The sequence below is a fragment of the Hyla sarda genome, chromosome 5, assembly GCF_029499605.1.
Source record: "Hyla sarda isolate aHylSar1 chromosome 5, aHylSar1.hap1, whole genome shotgun sequence".
Lineage (NCBI taxonomy): Eukaryota > Metazoa > Chordata > Amphibia > Anura > Hylidae > Hyla > Hyla sarda.
The window spans coordinates 339593877-339608641 of record NC_079193.1 but is presented as its reverse complement, the minus strand read 5'-3'; the positions used below and the strand labels follow the sequence as shown (position 1 = coordinate 339608641).

Sequence of the window (14765 nt, the reverse complement as noted above, 5' to 3'; positions counted from 1 at the left end):
TCATATCTATCGTAAATCTATCTATCTCATATCTATCTCTCTATCTCATATCTATCGTAAATCTATCTATCTCATATATATCTATCTCATATATATCTCATATCTATCTATCTGTATCTATCTATCTCATATCTATCTATCTATCTATCTATCTCATATCTATCTTTTATCTATCTATCTGTATCTATCTATCTCATATCTATCTATCTCATATCTATCTATCTCATATCTATCTCATATCTATCTATCTCATCTCTATCTATCTATCCATCTCATATCTAGCTATCTATCTTTCTCATATCTATCTCTCATATCTATCTATCTATCTCGTATATATCTTTCTCCTATCTATCTATCTATCTATCTCATATCTATCTATCTCACATCTATCTATTTATCTATCTCATATCTATCTATTTATCTATCTATCTAATATCTATCTCCTATCTATCTATCTATCTCCTATCTATCTATGTATCTATCTATCTCATATCTATCAATCTCAATCTCATATCTATCAATATCATATCTATCTATCTATCTCATATCTATCTATCTCATATCTATCAATCTCATATCTATCAATCTCATATCTACCGTATCTTTTATATATTTTTTCTCTCTCTCCTATTTATCTATCCTCACTATTTATCTATCTCATATCTATCTATATCTCATATCTATGGTATCTTTTATATATTTTTCTTTCATTCTTTCTCTCTCTCCTATTTATCTATCCTCACTATCTATCCTTTAGTTTTTTCATATAGCATGAGGCACACAATAAACCGCCTCCTGCTAACTTTTAATACAGCGAAATAAGCAGAACATTCTGAAGCTGTTAACCCTCAAGCTGCTGATCCCCTCCTCAGCCCCCCACCCCCATCCCCGCAGGACTGTGCCAGTTTGTGCTCAGTCAGCAGATCAGCTGTGAAGCCTTCGCCTGCCACCAGCCCAGCAATGGGTTAAGGAAGGCATTAACATCCCCGCTGATCCAGCTGCCCTGGGATTGGCACTGGGTCTGTTTAATACACATTTCAGAGCAGTCATAGTAAACAGGGCCGAATCAGCGATTACACACTGACCGCCGGCACACGTCACGCCAGTTGTGCTTTACGGTTCAGCTTCAGAACCTGACAGAACCAGAACCTCAAAGAAAAAAATTATCGCTTTTTATTTAAATTCATTTTTTTTCCTGTTTTGCAAGTGAATCCCAGTAGCCGGACTCTTTAAGGCGGATTACCACCTCTGGGAAAGGATCCCTGCACAGGATGGAGAAGCCATTTTAACAAATAATTCTCATTTGTGTTGTGTGGTTCCACTAATGCTGTATCGCTGTAGGCAGGGAGCGGCGCGGCCCAGCGTTCTCCCTGGTGTGTAAACGGCTATAGCCTGCGCAAGATAATGGGAGATTCAGCAAATTACGCTTTTAATGTCTTCTTCCCCCCTGTTCAATTAAAATGAGCAGCATCCCTCCCATTCTCCAACGTTCTTCTTTTATGCAACCGCAATCTAATGAAAGGACAATCATCTATTTTAGGAACACGGAGGGGAAAAAGTCAGTCATCCCAGCCAGTCAGATGCCATCCTCCGCATTGACATGACACAGCCCGCAGTATCTACCGGCAGCCATAAGAATCAAACTCCTTCACCGCCAACCCTGTTCTTCACAAGAGCACAAGCTGCAACTTCCTGGAGAAACGCGCAAAATCGCTCTTTTATGCTGTCATTTTTTTCTTTATTAAAGCAAAATTTTGTGAGTTTTCAGGAAAAAACAGGAGGTGCACAGACGCACAGCAATCCCCATACCCCTCCCTGCAACCTGAAGAGAAAGAACAGCAGAATGCATATATCTTTCTATAAGGAGTGGTGCTGCCTACTTATCCAGAATATTTAAAAAAATAAAAATAAATAAATAAATAGATGTTTTCTTTTAAAAACAGCGCCATTCTTGTATTCAGGTTGAAGGTGGTATTACAACTCGGTTCAATTCATTTCAATGGAACTGAACTGCAATATCACGTACAACCAGAGGACAATGGCGCTGATTTTGAAAAAAAAACAGCTATGTTTTTCTAATTATGGATAAACTCTAATTTTTCAAAACCTGTGCAGAGAAAAAAGCTGATCAGTTCCCCATAGCAACCAATCAGATCGCTTCTTTCATTTTTAAAAAGGCCTCTGAGAAATGAATGAAGTGATCTGATTGGTTACGATGGGCAACTCAGCTATTTTTTCTCTGCACAGGTTTTGATAAATCTTCCCAAATAAGTGCTAAGGGGGAGATTTATCAAAACCTGTGCAAAGGAAAAGTTGCCCAGTTGCCCATAGCAACCAATCAGATCGCTTCTTTCATTTTGCAGAGGCCTTGTTAAAAATGAAAGAAGCAATCTGATTGGTTGCTATGGGCAACTGGGCAACTTTTCCTCTGGACTGGTTTTGATAAATCTCCCCCTAAGATTTTGCACTCAAAAAGGTTATTACTCCAACAAATGTATTGTAGTTGTATAAAGGGATTTCTTAGCCGAAGTTAGACAAAAACTAGTGTGAAGGAAAAGAGGTAGAGTTACCTACAACCACAAATTACATTGCTCCTTTAAAGGGGTAGTCCAGTGGTGAAAAACTTATCCCCTATCCTAAGGATAGGGGATAAGTTTCAGATCGCGAAAGTTCCGATCACTGGGGCCCCCCCGCGATCACATGTCCGGGGCCCCGGCTCGCTGGCCAGATAGTGGGTGTTGACCACCGCACAAAGCGGCGGCTGACACGCCCCCTCAATACAACTCTATGGCAGAGCCGGAGCCTGCTCCGGCTCTGCCATAGAGTTGTATTGAGGGGGCGTGTCAGCCGCCGCTTCGTGCGGTGGTCAACATGCCCCCTTTATGCGGGCTGTCGGGGCCCCATACAGGAGATCGCAGGGGGCCCCAGCCGTCGGACCCACCACAATCTGAAACTTATCCCCTTACGATAGGGGATAAGTTTTTCACCACAGGATATCTCCTTTAAGCACTTAAATTGGCCCTGTCAGAATAAAAAAAAAAAAAATAATAATAATATTATATATATATATATATATATATATATATATATATATATTGTACATGTTGGCCAAACATTAACCTTTCTATTATACATCATATTTTTTTTCATCTCCTTTTTATAGAAATCAAAGCTTATAATAAAGACCACTAGGGGTCCCCATACAATATAGAGCATATTCCTTTCTGAATGCTGCATCATCATTGTCCCAGTTGAAGAACAGGCTGGAACAAATCCCAGGAAGTGGGGGCGGGACTAGCACTACTCTGTGCTCACTCCTGTCCATTAGGATTGCAGCATGAAAACAGAGAGGAAGGGGTTACAGAGCAGCCAGCAGTGATTGGATGAAGAGACCCAGCACTGCACATCAGACTCAGGGAGGAAGCGAATGTACGGTGAGTGAGGGCAGGCTCACTACTTGCCTCGGACATGCCCTTTCCTGAGCAGTGGATTTTAGAATGAGTGAGCAGCAGAACAGAAGGATGTGTGAGCCAAATACAGAAGCTAGATTAAAAAGACATGTAAAGCATCTGTATAACCTAGTGAGTAACATATAGAAGCATTATTTTTTACCGTGATATGACAGGTACGCTTCAAAGGGTTTGTCCACAAGTGTCAAGGAGATGGGGCCCAAGAACTCAAGTGCCACAACCTGGCACTCCTCCCAGCCCCCTAGGGATCTGTACATCAAAAAAGGAGAGGCTTGGAGGTAAGAGTGACTGTATAGCCATGCCAGGTTGTGGCACTTGAGCAGCTCAGCTCCACCTCTTTGACACTTGCCTGGAAAATAAAAAGGCAAGCTTGCTGCAGACTCTTTTTGATCTCAATCGGATTCTGCTGCTCTGTTCACACTACAGAATTTCCCCAGCAGAACTTCCACCAGGAGATTTAACATGTTCAATCTTCCAGTGGATCCTGCCGGAAAAGTCTGCTGTAGCGAATGAGGCGGCACTGCAGCTCTTAGCAGCAAATAGAATTGACACATTCTCTTTAAATGGAAATGAGCTGCAATACCAGACACAACCTATGGACAGGTGTGGCGCTGTTTTTAGACAAAAGCAGCAATGTTTCTCTAAAAACGATGCAGATGAGTGGTTTCCAAACTGTGGACCTCTAGATGTTGCAAAACGACGACCCCCCCAGCATGCCCGGACAGCCAACGGCTGAACTTTCCATTGACATTTAAATGAAATTAAAGGGGTTATCCACCATAAGGGGATTTTAGTACGTACCTGGCAGACAGTAATGGACATGCTTAGGAAGGATCTGCGCTTGTCTTGGGGCTAAATGGCTGTTTCATGAGATTACCATAACGCTGTGGATAGCTTTCTGTGAACTTGTATTTCCTGTTTGACTTTCCTTTTTTTTTTTACTACAAATCCCACAATTCCATTTTCCTCCCTCCCACACATCAGCCACCCCACCCATTGAAACAAAAGACCTGTGGTTTTCAATCAGGGTGCCTACAGCTGTTGCATTAGTTGCAGATTGATCCCTCCACCCATTGAAGCAGACAGGCTCCCTGTCATCAGATGACTAGTGATATCAGGTCTCGGCCGCATTGCAAGCTGGGAAAAATCTGAGACAACAGTCATTTTGTATGCTGTTAAAAATAAATATTGAGGTGAAAATCACAGAAGAATTGTGAGAAAATCGTCACACACAGGTACAGACACTATATTATGAAGGACACTAACTTTACAGCCCCTGTAGCTTAGTCACATAAAAGAAAATCCAGGAATACCCCTTTAAACGCTATGGCAGGAGACCCAGGAGGACCCCACTGCTGACACAGAGACATAGAAAAGCAAGACTAGATTTTTCCAAAATGAACTTGAGTAAGCCAAAATCCTTCTGGGAAAACGTCTTGTGGACAGATGAGACCAAGGTAGAGCTTTTTGGTAAAGCACATCATTCTACTGTTTACCGAAAACGGAATGAGGCCTACAAAGAAAATAACACAGTACCTACAGTGAAATATGGTGGAGGGTCAATGATGTTTTGGGGTTCTTTTGCTGCCTCTGGCACTGGGGGCCTTGAATGTGTACAAGGCATCATGAAATCTGAGGATTATCAATGGATTTTGGGTCGCACTGTACAGCCCAGTGTCAGAAAGCTGGGTTTTTGTCTGAGATCTTGGGTCTTCCAGCAGGACAATGACCCCAAACATATGTCAAAAAGCCCCCAGAAATGGATGGCAACAAAGCGCTGGAAAGTTCTAAAGTGGCAGCAATGAGTCCAGATCTAAATCCCATTGAACACCTGTGGAGAGATCTAAAAATTGCTGTTGGGAAAAGAGAGACCCTTCCAATAAGAGAGACCTGGAGCAGTTTGCAAAGGAAGAGTGGTCCAACATTCCGGCTGAGAGGTGTAAGAAGCTTATTGATGGTTATAGAAAGCAACTTTTTCCAAAGGGTGTGCAACCAAATATTAAGTTAAGGGTGCCAATAATTTTGTCCAGCCCATTTTTGGAGTTTGGTGACATTATGTCCAATTTGCTTTTTTTCCTCCAATTTTTGGTTTAGTTCCAATACACACAAAGGGAATAAACATGTGTATAGCTAAACATGTGTTACTGCAATCCTTTCCTGTGAGAAATACTTCATTTTCTAGAAAATTTGCAGGGGTGCCAACAGTCATGGCCATAACTGTATATAAAAAAAAAAACGAACATGAACTAAAAAACAGCTAAACTATGACTGGTCCTAAACAACTTCACTTCACTGAGCAGGATAAGTTTTCTATGAGGATTTGCTCTTACTCTGGACAGGTGTCAGCAGAGAGCACTGTGGTCAGACAGAAAGGAAATTCAAAAAGAAAAGAAATTTCTGTGGACCATACAGCAGCTAATAAGTACTGGAAGGATTAAGATTTTTTAATAGAAGTCATTTACAAATCTGTTTAACTTTCTGGCACCAGTGGATTTAAAACAAATGTTTTCCAGTGGAGTACCCCTTTAAGTGTGCGTTCCCACCTGGCGTATATGCAGGGTATTTCACGCTGCGCAAAATTTACGGAAGCAGCGGGAAATACGCTGCGTATTCCTTGCTCACTATGCACACAGGGTTTTCCGGCAGCAGCCCTATGTGTGTAGTGAGTTTTGGAGGCGGAGCCACCATCACAGTCACGCCAGCACACGGCCCCGCCTCTAAAACTCACTACACACATAGGGCTGCCGCCAGAAAGCCCTGTGTGTATAGTGAGCAAGGGATACGCAGCGTATTTCCCACTGCTGCCGTAAATTTTGTGCAGCGTGAAATATGCTGCCATTACGCCAGGTGGGAACGCACCCTAAAGGAGATATGCAGTGTTAGGGGGACACTAAGGGGAAGATGTATCAAAACCTGTCCAGAGGAAAAGTTGCTGAGATCGCTTCTTTCATTTTTGAAAAGGCCTCTGAAAAATGAAAGAAGCGATCTGATTGGTTGCTATGGGCAACTGAGCAACGTTTCCTCTAGACAAGTTTTGATAAATCACTGCAGGATAGGGGGTAATGCGATCTCCTGTATGGGGTCCGGATCCCCGTGCAGGAGGGGTGTTGGTCGCAGCATGACTCTGCAGCAGACTCGCCCCTCCCATGTATCGCTATGGGAAAGGTGGAGATGAAGCGTTCATGCATCCCCGCCTCTTCCATATAGCTGTATGGAGGGGGCGTGTCGTCGAGGACACGCACATTAGCCACGCAGAGCCGTGGCAATGCCGGGTCCCCCTACCGGAGATCGCAGGGGTCCCAGTGGTCAGACCCCCCGCGATCAGACACTTATCCCCTATCATGCGCATAAGTGTGTAACACTGCAGTATTGCTTTAAAGCTCAACAAGCGCCATTTATTTATTTATTTTTTATTTAGTCCACCAAGTTTTTTTCAGTCCATTTTATTTAATATTTTAGATCATTTCACTTTTTTTTTTTTTTTTGTGTTCACACTTGGTGTTTAATTAGGAAGCCCTGATGTATTCTCTGCTTCTAGGTTCCGCACTGCTTAGGGTACATTCATACGGGTGGGTTAAAGCCGCTGTGGGTGCTCCAATGTGGACAATGGCAATGAAAAACCCTCAGCGGTTCAAACCCACAGGGCAAAACATGCTCATAACACGTCCATGTAAATGTACTCTTAAAGGGAATATGCCGTCTAGATTGTTTACTGATTAGCGCCACATATTCTTTTTTTTCTCTCATCAGTTTCTATTCCTTTTTTGCACATTAATATTACTGTCTTGCCTGATCTGTTTTAATAGAATTCAGAGATACGCTTCATTGTATGCCCCAAGGACAAAGGCAACAATCCCTTTGACATGAATGGGAAACATTACTGGGTGTGCTCTGTGACCTTTTTTAGAGGTTATTCCACAGGGATGGGGAGGCTGACCTGTGAGCATCACCTATTGCGGATAGATGTCTTATCTGTATACTGGTGTCACCTTTCCAGGCTTCAAAGCCTCCTGAGGAAGAGACTTCTCGAAACCCGTGTAGACCTGAGGCAGAGTACAACAGGACTTTGGATGTCTGAATATGAATGGTGATTCTTATATACAGCATTGCTATTGTTAGTAATGGTAGTACATTGAGGACTTTTTCCGGTTATCCTTGAGACGTGTTTTAGGGTTCATGTATTTTAAGGGTGGGTAGTTTTTAGGGGTGGGTCCTTGTCAGTAACATCTGAACTGTATTGAGTTGTAGGTTATTGTAAAAAATTGAACCCTGTAGGGGAATACAGTAGCATGAAGTATCATACATTTGACCAAAGGTGATGGTGACAGCTCAGTTGCTTGGGTTCCTCCCCTAGTCTAAACATATCACAGAGCATGCCCACAACACTCTCCCATAGAATGTAATAGATTACTTCATAACTTAAAGGGGTACTCCACTGTAAAACATTTTTATTTTAAATCAACTGGTGCCAGAAAGTTAAACAGATTTGTAAATTACTTCTATTAAAAAATCTTAATCCTTCCAGTATTTAATCCACAGGAAGTTCTTTTCTTTTTAAATTTAATTTCTGTCTGACTACAGCGCTCTCTGATGACACCTCTGTCCAAGTCAGGAACTGTCCAGAGAAGGAGAGATTTTCTATGGGGATCTGCTCCTACTCTGGACAGTTCCTAAAATGGACAGAGGTGTCAGCAGAGAGCACTGTGCTCAGACAGAAAGGAAATAAAAAAAGAAAATAACTTTCTGTGGATCATAACAGCAGCTTATAAGTACTGGAAGGATTAAGATTTTTAAATAGAAGTAATTTACAAATCTGGTGTACAAACACAGGCAAGAAAGGGGAGAGCACACTAAGGGCATATATCACCTGGACTGTGATGTAACCAAACTTCGGTATCTATCTTCTGGTCTCCTGCGGGGTGCACACACACAAGTATGAAGTATCAAAAAGGTACAAAAAGACAAAACGTAGGTGCACTCACCGATCAGCGGAGACTGTAGTGTGCGGGGGTCCGGTTCACCGGGAGCTGGATCTCAGCGACGGCGCAGGAAGTATGGCGCTTGGAGGCTACGCCGGCAGTTTCGCATGTGAGTGCGTGCTTCGTCCGGCCTAAGCACGCACTGTGCCGTCGCTGAGATCCAGCTCCCGGTGAACTGGACCCCCACACACTACAGTCTCCGCTGAGCGGTGAGTTCACCTACGTTTTGTCTTTTTGTACCTAATTTACAAATCTGTTTAACTTTCTGGCACCATTTGATTTAAAAAAATAATAAAGTTTTCCACGGGAGTACCCCTTTAAGGGTGAGTAGTTTTTAGGGGTCGGTCCTTGTCTGTAATTTCTGCAAATATCTTGTATTGAACTGTATTGAATTGTAGGTTATAGTAAAAATTGTAACACTGTAGGGCAGTGGTCTCCAACCTCCGGACCTCCAGATGTTGTGAAACTATAACTCCCAGCATGCCCGGACAGCCGTTGGCTGTCCGGGCATGCTGGGAGTTGTAGTTTTGCAACATCTGGAGGTCCGCAGGTTGAAAAACACTGCTGTAGGGGAATACAGTAGCATGAAGTATCACACATTCGACAAAAGTTGATGGTGACAGCTCAGTTCCTCCCCTAGTCTAAACAGATCACAGAGCATGCCCACAACACTCTCCCATAGAATTTAAGAGATTACTTCATAACTTAAAATATCACATCCAGGCACTTGCTACATAAAGGACAACAGGTTAGAAAAAGGTTTAAAGTTTTAAAGGGGTACTCCGGTGGAAAAACTATTTTTTTTTTCTTTTTTAAATCAACTGATGCCAGAAAATTAAACATATTTGTAAATTACTTCTATTAAAAAATCTTAATCCTTCCTGTACTTATTAGCTGCTGAATACTACAGAGGAAATTCTTTTCTTTTTGGAATGCTCTGTGATGACATCACGAACACACTGCTCTCTGCTGACGTTATTATAATAATAATAATAAGTCTTTATTTATTGTTGTCCTTAGTGGGATTTGAACCCAAGGCCCCAGCACTGCAAGGCAGCAGTGCTAACCACTAAGCCACCATGCTGCCCTTAGCATACATCTGCTATGCACGGTTGCTAAAATGGACAGAGATGTCAGCAGAGAGCATTGTGGTCGTGATGTCATCAGTGTTCCAAAAAGAAAGGAATTTCCTCTGTAGCATTCAGCAGCTAATAAGTACTGGAAGGATTAAGATTTTTTAATAGAAATAATTTACAAATATGTTTAACTTTCTGGCACCAGTTGATTTAAAAAAGAAAAAAATATTGTTTTTCCACCGGAGTACCCCTTTAAAGAAGGAAAAAAGGAGAAATAAGGTGATATGTTCCCAATAGATCCAGTATTGGACATTGCAATATCCAGAATACATTTAAATCTATCATGTGGGACAATGAATTAAACCAGCACTTACTGTATATAACATAAATAATATATCACCAATTACTGATGCCAGGAACACCCATTTAATAATACATGTAGCAAACTATTTCTGTGCACAATTTGGCTCCCGTACCCCTTGGTGCAGAGACGTTCTTCACAATATTGGACATGCCAACATGCTGGGCACTAAAGTGGCAGCACTATGCCAGCACATCCTCATCTGTAGCAGCGATAAGTATATGTATTTTGTGGCTGCTCCTCTGCTTCATTCATTTAGGAGGAAATGCCGGTTTGCGGTTCAGGACAAGTGTCGGCTTCCTCGCGGTATGTGGTGTCGATTTAGAACTAGGCCGGGGATAAACACAGGAAACATTGTAGCAGAACTTCTGCGAGCTGCAATCTATGGATTGCGTGGATTTCATGGCATAATATGTACCTGTGGCTTGTGTACTCCCCAGTAGAGATGAGCGAACTTACAGTAAATTCGATTCGTCACGAACTTCTCGGCTCGGCAGTTGATATCTTTTCCTGCATAAATTAGTTCAGCTTTCAGGTGCTCCGGTGGGCCGGAAAAGGTGGATACATTCCTAGGAGACTCTTTCCTAGGACTGTATCCACCTTTTCCAGCCCACCGGAGCACCTGAAGGCTGAACTAATTCATGCAGGATAAGTCATCAACTGCCGAGCCGAGAAGTTCGTGACGAATCGAATTTACTGTAAGTTCGCTCATCTCTACTCCCCAGTACACCACACGGTATGCCAATGCCATATGTTGTTTTAATCTACTGCTTATTCCTAAAATACTAGATAAGAGTATATGAAGTAACTTGGTGCGCAGGAGTGGAAGCCGTCTCACTGCATTTCTGCATTATTCATGCATATAGTTTCTGAGTTCAGTACTACACTTACTGATGACATCACTTTAGGGCTCAGTGATGTCACTCTTCCATAGAAATGCATTTATATGTGTATCTATACACTGACGTAATGGGTTGACTTCCTACAGGGAAATTCTCCTTTCCCTTAAAGGGACTGTCTCATGAAGATAATACTTTCTATACGGGCATATGGAAATCATAAAGGAAATGCTTAAAGGGGTACTCCACCCCTGGCATCTTATCCCCTATCCAAATTATAGGGGATAAGATGTCAGATCGCCGCGGTCCCGCTGCTGGGGAGCCCCGGGATCGCTGCTGCAGCACCACGCTATCATTACTGCACAGAGGGAGTTCACTCTGTGCGTAATGACGGGCGATACAGGGGCCGGAGCACAGTTACGCCATGGCTCCGCCCCTCATGACATCACGGCCCGTCCCCTTAATGCAAGTCTATGGGAGGGGGCGTGACGACCGCCACGCCCCCTCCCATAGACTTGTATTGACGGGGGCGGGCCGTGACATCACGAGGGGCGGAGCCGCGACGTAACGATGCTCCGGCCCCTGTATTTCCTGTCATTACGTGCAGAGCGAACTCGCTCTGTGCAGTAATGATAGCGGGGTGCTGCAGCAGTGATCCCCGGGGTCCCCAGCAGCGGGACCGCGGCGATCTAACATCTTATCCCCTATCCTTTGGATAGGGGATAAGATGTCTAGGGGCGGAGTACCCCTTTAAAGGGGTACTCCGATGAAAACCTTTTTTCTTTTAAATCAACTGGTGGCAGAAAGTTAAACATATTTGTAAATTATTTCTATTAAAAAATCTTAATCCTTCCAGTACTTATTAGCTGCTGAATGCTACAGAGGAAATTCCTTTTTTTTTGGAACACTGATGACATCACGAGCACAGTGCTCTCTGCTGACATCTCTGTCCATTTTAGCAACCATGCATAGCAGATGTAGGCTAAGGGCAGCATGGTGGCTCAGTGGTTAGCACTGCTGCCTTGCAATGCTGGGGACTTGGGTTCAAATCCCACTAAGGACAACAATAAATAAAGCATTATTATTATTATTATTATTATAATAATAACTTCAGCAGAGAGAACTGTGGTTGTGATGTCACCAGAGAGCATTCCAAAAAGAAAAGAAGTTCCTCTGTAGTATTCAGCAGCTAATAAGTACTGGAAGGATTAAGATTTTTTAATAGAAGTAATTTACAAATATGTTTAACTTTCTGCCACCAGTTGATTTAAAAGAAAAAAGGTTTTCACCAGAGTACCCCTTTAAAGGGGTACTCTGTTCCCTTGCTTTCGGAGCTCCCCAGTCCCCAGCGTCCGGAAGTTATTGTTATTGCCGTCGCGCCCCCTTTCCATAGACTTTCGTTGAGGGGGCGGGCGTGACGTCACGAGGGGCGGCCCTGAACACGGAAGCCCGCACACACATCGTTCGGAACAATAACTTCCGGACGCTGGGGAGCGGAGCTCCGAAAGCAAGGGAACGGAGTACCCCTTTAAGCATTTCCTTTATGATTTCCATATGCCCTTATAGGAAGTATTGTCTTAATGAGACAGTCCCTTTAAGGGAAAGGAGAATATCATGGTAGGAAGTCAACCCATTACGTCAGTGTATAGATACATATATATGTAACATAAAATAAGAAGGACAACAGGTTTAGAAAAAGGGTTAAAGTTTTAAAGAAGGAAAAAAGTAGAAAAAAATAAGGTGATATGTTCCCAATAGATCCAGTATTAGACATTGCAATATCCCCAAAGGATAGGGGATAATATGTCTGATCGCGGGGGTCCCACTGATGGGGACCCCCGCGATCTTGGATGCGGCACCCCAAACATCCGGTGCATGGAGCGAACTTCACTCCGTGCTGGATGGCTGGTGATGCGGCTTGTGACGTTACGGCCACGCCCCTCAATGCAAGTCTATGGGAGGGGGCGTGACTACCGCCACGCCCCCTCCCATAGACATGCATTGAGAGGGCATGGCCATGACATCACGAGCGGGGCGTGGCCATGATGTCACGAGCCTCTGAAACTGCATCCGACGCTCTAAACAAACACCGGGTGCAGCAGGAAGATCCTTTGGATAGGGGATAAGATGTCTAGGGGTGGAGTACCCCTTTAAAAGGGTTGTCCAGCTAAATTAACAACTTGCTAATACTTACTAATATAACGTTATTATGTGCTGTTTACCATGTAAGCTATGACGTCACATCACAGGCTCTGAAAGCACAGGCTCTCCAGGAAGAGAACAGTGATGTGATTTACAAGTTCTATTTGTCAGGTTACAGAACCACGCAAGGACATTTTTTACAGGGAAGTTTTTAAATTCAAACCATGGAAAGTGTAAGGATCAGTTGAGGAGTTTTCACTTCTATTTAATTGAGAAAAATAAATTTGCAATTACATTCAGATTACTGTATCTTTTTACCACCCCTCCCTTGGCACTCCTGTGGCACCGTTTACCTGGACTTATAGGGGTACTCTGGTGGAATACATTTTTTTTAAATGAACTGGTGCCAGAAAGTTAAACAGATTTGTAAATTACTTCTATAAAAAAAAATCTTAATCCTTCCAGTACTTATCAGCTGCTGTATACTACAGAGGAAATTCTTATATTTTTGAATTTATTTTCTGTCTGTCCACAGTGCTCTCTGCTGACACCACTGTCCATGTCAGGAACTGTCCAGAGCAGCATAGGTTTGCTATGGGGATTTTCTTCTGCTCTGGAGAGTTCCTGACATAGATAGAGGTGTCAGCAGAGAGCACTGTGCTCAGACAGAAAATAAATCCAAAAAGAAAAGAATTTCCTCTGTAGTATACAGCTGCTAATAAGTACTGAAAGAATAAAAAAAAAAAGTAATAGTAGTAATTTACAAATCTGTTTAACTTTCTGGAGCCAGTTGATTTAAAAAGACCTAAAAAAAAGTTTTGCACCGGAGTACCCCTTTAAGCTGGTCTCACTTGTGACATATGTGGACACCATGACGGCTGCAGTCTGTGACTGGCACAGAGGCCATGGCTCAGCACGTCATCGCTGGAGGTGAGTAAATAGGAGGCAGAGGGGGAACAAGGAAAGCGTTTCTACGGGGGTCCCAGGGGGATCGGTAAGGTGAGAGCACACAGCTTGTTTTATAATGAACAAATCTGTTTAACTTTCTGGAGCCAGTTGATATAAAAAAAAAAAAAAAAAAAAGTTTTTTCCTGGAATACCCCTTTAAAGAGACTGTCTCATGAAGACAATACTTCCTATAAGGGCATATGGAAATCATAAAGGAAGTGCTTAAAGGGGTACTCCGCCCCTAGACATCTTATCCTCTATCCAAAGAATAGGGCATAAAATGTCTGATTGCGGGGGTCCCACCGCTAGGGACCTCTGCGATCTCGGATGCTTCACTCCGTGCCGTGCCGGATGACTGGCGATGCGGGGTGAAGGCTTGTGACGTCACGGTCACACTCCTCAATGCAATTCTATGGGAGGGGGCGTCACGCCCCCTCCCATAGACTTGCATTGAGAGAGCGTTGCCACGACGTCACGAGTGTGGCCGTGATGTCACGAGCCTCTGGTACTGCACACTTAATCCTTCCAGTACTTATCAGCTACTGTATACTACAGAGGAAATTCTTTTCTTTTTCAATTTCTTTTCTGTTTGACCACAGTGCTCTCTGCCGACACCTCCAGAGCAGCATAGGTTAGCTATGGGGATTTTCTTCTGCTCTGGACAGTTCCTGACATAGACAGAGGTGTCAGCAGAGAGCACTGTGCTCAGACAGAAAATAAATCCAAAAAGAAAAGAATTTCCTCTGTAATATACAGCTGCTAATAAGTAATGAAAGGATTAAAAAAAAATTATAGTAGTAATTTACAAATCTGTTTAACTTTCTAGAGCCAGTTGATTTAAAAAGACCTAGAAAAAAATGTTTGGCACCGGAGTACCCCTTTAAGCTGGTCTCACTTGTGGACACCATGAAGGCTGCAGTCTGTGATTGGCACAGAGGCCATGGCTCAGC

General features: G+C 43.0%; 1 protein-coding gene and 1 long non-coding RNA gene across 6 annotated transcripts in view; one reads left to right on the top strand and one right to left on the bottom strand.

Moving 5' to 3' along the window:
• LOC130274333 (uncharacterized) overlaps positions 1 to 1877 on the top strand; it is a 28198-nt gene extending 26321 nt beyond the window's left edge. For all 3 annotated transcript variants that reach the window (XR_008844323.1, XR_008844324.1, XR_008844322.1), the window contains one exon: positions 1541 to 1877. This is a non-coding gene — a long non-coding RNA (uncharacterized LOC130274333). The remainder of the gene's footprint in view (positions 1 to 1540) is intronic.
• The window catches only part of RIMS2 (regulating synaptic membrane exocytosis 2), a 680796-nt gene that overhangs the window by 505093 nt on the left and 160938 nt on the right, over positions 1 to 14765 (bottom strand). The gene's annotated exons all lie outside the window — the stretch shown is intronic.